The sequence below is a fragment of the Echinops telfairi genome, unplaced genomic scaffold (genome assembly GCF_000313985.2).
Source record: "Echinops telfairi isolate 266 unplaced genomic scaffold, ASM31398v2 ScPeMD7_655;HRSCAF=1070, whole genome shotgun sequence".
NCBI lineage: Eukaryota > Metazoa > Chordata > Mammalia > Afrosoricida > Tenrecidae > Echinops > Echinops telfairi.
Genome location: NW_022104553.1, coordinates 13,107,695 through 13,112,295, shown reverse-complemented (window position 1 = coordinate 13,112,295; position 4,601 = coordinate 13,107,695).

The following is a 4,601-nucleotide window of genomic DNA, read 5'->3' as shown; positions in this document are numbered from 1 at the left end:
AGCCCCTTCACCAGCTGTGTCTGCTTTTTCAAGTGCAGGAATCCCCTGGGTGTGCCTCTTCTAATCGCTCCGTCCAGAATGCTGAGAACTTCCCATCCTGCCAGGCCCGGGTCTGGAGTGGGCCAGGGAAGCCTCCTTTGGGGTGAGATTAATGGAAAAGGGAGGCAGTTAGGGCTATTTTAGGATGGAAGATGAGGGCGTCCTAGAGATTTATTTCATTTGGGGGAACTTGATCGGAGTAAGTTCAGAGTTGTCTCTGCGTTTTTATAGCTGCTACTGAATTTTCTACATCGACATCGGTGAAGACTTTTCTGTGCTGTTGCTAGGGCCTTCTGCATGATCGGACGAAACCCTGTGCCAGCCTCACAGTTGTTCGATCCCTGAGCCCGTTGCTGAAGACTTGGTGTCAATCCATGTCCTTGAGGGCCCCTCCTCTTCACTGCCCCTCCACTTTACCAAGCATGATGTCCCTCTCAGGGGCTGGTCCTCCTGACAGCATGTCCAAAGCATGTAAGATGAAGTCTTGCCATCCTTGCCTCTAAGGAGCATTCTGGCCATAGGCCATATGTTCTTCCAGGACAGATTGGTTTGTCCTATTAGCAGACCATGGTGCTTCCAGTAGTCTCCAATTCAAATGCATCGATCGATTCCTCTTCTGACTTCCTTATTGAATGTCCAACTTTCCCGGGTCCCCCTCTTTTTCTGGCTAGAGCCTCTAACACAAGGTTAAATAGTGGTGGTAAGTGCAGACATCCCTGTCTTGTCTGGATCTCAGGTAGAAAGTATTCAAGTCTTTCACCAGTATGAGTCTAGCTTTAGATAGTTTATAGATGCCCTTGATCAAGTTAGGCCGTTCTCTTCTGTTCCTTGTTTGCTGAGATTTTTTTTTTTAAAGAAATAGATGCTGAAGGAAAAAAAAATAGAAATAGATGCTGGGTCTTTCTTCGCCCATTGAGATGACCTTAGGTTTTTCTTTTTTAGTGTGTTAAGAAGATGACTTACTGTTTTTAAAAAAATATTAAGCCTACCCTGAATTCCTGAGAGAAACCCCATTTGGTCATGCTCCATTGTTCTTTTAATAGATCATTTACTAAAATTTTTGTTTAGAATTTTTGTATTTAAGTTTATGAGGGATAGTACAGGCCTCAATAAGCCACAAAGTACCTCCCCTCCTGAATTTTTTAGAAGCATTTTTGTACTGTTCATATTATTTTATTAATTATCCCTAGTTTATGTATCATGTCTTGATAATGTTTTGTTCATCAGTATTTGTTAGATTCTATCAGAGAAGTGATCTGGATCTAGAATTGGCCTTAAGGGAAGGGTAAGTGGCTTCATTTCTTTGATAGAGAATCATTCAGATGATGGATTTCTTGTTAAATGTCTTTGGTAGTGTATCTTTGGGTGCAGTTCTCCATTTTATCTGGTTGTTGAATCTACTAGCACGGAGTTGTTCCTGATCTTCCCTTACAGTACCCTTACATCACCTGTAGCGTCTGCAGGGATGCCGACCACTCTGGTAATGGTCTGGCTCCTCTCTTTCCTGATCAGTAGAGCTAGAGGTTTACCAGTTTTGTTGATCTCGAGAATGAGGTTTTGGTTTTATTGAATTTCTCTTTTCCTATTTTGTTGGCTTCTTTTTTTAAAAAATGATTATTTTTTATTTTGTTGGCTTCTGCATTGATCTGTCGTTTCCTTTCTTCTGTTTTCTTCTGTTTTAATTTGCTCTTTTTCGAGTTTCTTAAGGTGGAAAGTGAGGTCATTGGGACTTTAAAATCTAAGAGTCACTTGGCACTGTAAAATCTCTCTTAGATGTCTCCTTTAGAGACACGTCACAAAATCGGATGTGTTTTTACGCAGTATTCATTCAAAATACTTTCGAACGATTATTTAATTTCTTCTTTGGTCCAGACGTTCCTTTTCCAAATATTTGGGAAGTTTCCAAGGCTCGCTCTAGGACGGATTTCTGGTTGAACTGCATTGTCATCTAAGAACATACTCCGTATGGCTTGAGTCCTTCGTGATTTATTAAGAATTGCGTTCGAGCCCAGAAGATGTCTGTCTTTGCCAGTGCTCTGTGCACATCGGGGAAGTGTGTATTCTGCCCTTATTGGGTGGAGTGGCCATCAAGTCCATTTATTGTGAGCCTTTCTGTTCACTTTCCTAGTTTTGCTGTAACAACTCACCACAAGAGGAAGGGCTGAAAACAACAGCAAAAATCTATCCTCTTACACTTTCTGGAGGCTAGAAGTCCAGCAGGGTCATACTCTGAAAGTTTCACGTCTTCTCGTTTCTGGAGGTCCTAAGCATTCCTTGGCTTGTGGCAGCATGCCACCAGTCACCACCTGTCTTCACTCATCACAGAGTGAAGTATCTCCCTTCTGCATCTGCACAGGCAGGGCTGAAACATCCCCGGCTGGACTTGGAAATGGAGATCAGCTCAGTTAACTGAACCAGAAACAGGCCCAGTGGAGGGCTTTCTCTCAACTGGCTCTGGAGGAAGGTCTTTGTCCCCCTCAGCATCCCTTGGAGATCTCCAAGTGCCTTAGCATCGATCTTCCCCTGGGTCTAGGCGGTTCTCAGCACGGAGAACCCAGATCCAAAGGCAGACTCTGCTCCCAGCTCTTCTATCTTCCTGGTACTTCCTTCTCTTCTTGCTTCTTATCTCTTGCGAGGTAAAAGGTGATGCGCCACCATCCCAACCCCCAGTGCAATCCCTCTAACGTTGTGTCTTGACAGTAACCTGGGTTAAGTTACAGCCAACCTGACAACTGATTGGCTTGATCACATTCTGGGGGATGGTTACATCGTTACATAACTGCCAAAACCACTGCGGATCATGGCCCAGTTGCGAATCGTGGACACAATTCAATCCATGACATTGGGGGATCCTCGTGGGACCCAACGCTTCATCACAAGAATCAGTCAGGCCTCAGATGTAAACCTGGCCTGGAACAGCTGCCAATAGAGCTGTCAAGGAAGAGGCCCACCAGACATCTTGTCTAACTTGTTACCGATCAAGCCAAGGGTCTGGGAAAGTCTTCACGAACCTGTACTTGCAAACTGCCCCACCCCCACCTCCTGCCTGTTTGTGAGCTGCTCTGCCCAGTCCACAGTCTGTTCTGTCTTGGGAATAAAGAAGTACAACGCACGCCGAGCCGCTGACCCAGCCCCTTCCCCTACACTAGCCAGTAGCCACTGGACATGCTCCCAGACGGCCTCCTCGAGGGGAAGAAGCCGCGCAGATGCAGGCGAAGGCTCTTTTTGTGGGAGGCCAACGAATCCTCGGTTCTGAATGCCCATCGCTTGTCCCCCAAGATCCTGGCAAGGCAGGGCACACTCCACCTGAGGGTGTGGTCTCCTACCTACACCCAAAGGCCTAGCATCCGGAAAAATCACCTGCAGCTTCCAGACCAGACATTTCCCACTGCCTTCCTTCCATCCCTAACTCTCCCTACCTCCGTTCGATGGTAAAATCTGAAGGTGAGAGGCCAGAGTTCCTGCCCACCCTCCGGTCTCCGATTGGGCCATCCTCGGCAGCAGCCCTGCCCTCAAACAGCCTTCTCTGAGGACCTGTGGGAACTGGGGCTGCTTGGCCAGACCCAATTCCTCTGCCCTGGGTGCTTCTGGTGGACAAGACTTGGCTCCCAGCTCCCCGAAGCCTCTTGTGCTAGAACAGGGCCACCCAGATCATCCATCCTTTGCATCCCCAGCACCACCCCGTGGCCCCAGGAAGGCCTCTAAGCCTGGTCAGGTGCCCAGACATTGCCATTCTTGGTCACTCCTCTCACCTGCTAGTCTTGGATGTTCCCAAGTAGGTTATGGGCTAATGCTTACCTAAGGAGAGGATTTGTTAACCCAGCCACAGACAAAAGCTGCATTCTCAAAAAGCCACGTGGCAAAAGTGATCTGGGTTCCGATAGGGGCTGGTACAAGACCATGGAAACGTACGGGGCTTATTCCAGATTCACGTGCAGATGTAAAAAGTAATGGAAATCCCTTGTATATTGCTGGCTTCCACCAAAAGTGTCACAACCAGGTGTTGCCATTAATACAAGGCCGCCATTCTTAACTGATTTTCCCATTTAATTTTGAAATGACACAAGCTTTGCTCTAACCTCGTATACTTTATTTAGCACACTGCCTTGCGACCCAAGGGGACTTGGTCGCCCTGCTCTGTCTGTGCTTCCTGAACCGGAAAGAGAGAGTTAACATTCAAGACATCATGGTCATCAGTTAGTCTTCACAACAGCCCCTTTTGCAGACGTGGAGACTGGGGCACAAAAGGTGCAAGGGTCTGAGGTTCCCCGGCTCGGCACGAACGGCAGACGGTCCACAGAGCACAGGCGAAAGGCCCGGCAGCATTCGGGCGGAGAGGGTTCACCAAATACTAACGGAAGCCTTGTGGCTCCGGGCAGGCACAGGCCAGCCGGCGGCTTCACCGTTAGCCCGTGGCTTGCCCACCTTAGTCTCCCACCTGAGCAGCGAGCCAGGCTGCGACCGCGGATGCAACCCCCTCGCCGCCAGGCCGAGTCTCCTGGGAGCGCCTGGCCTCGGGCCCGGCCCTGGGCGCGCCCCGGGGGACGCCGGGAAATGGCGCG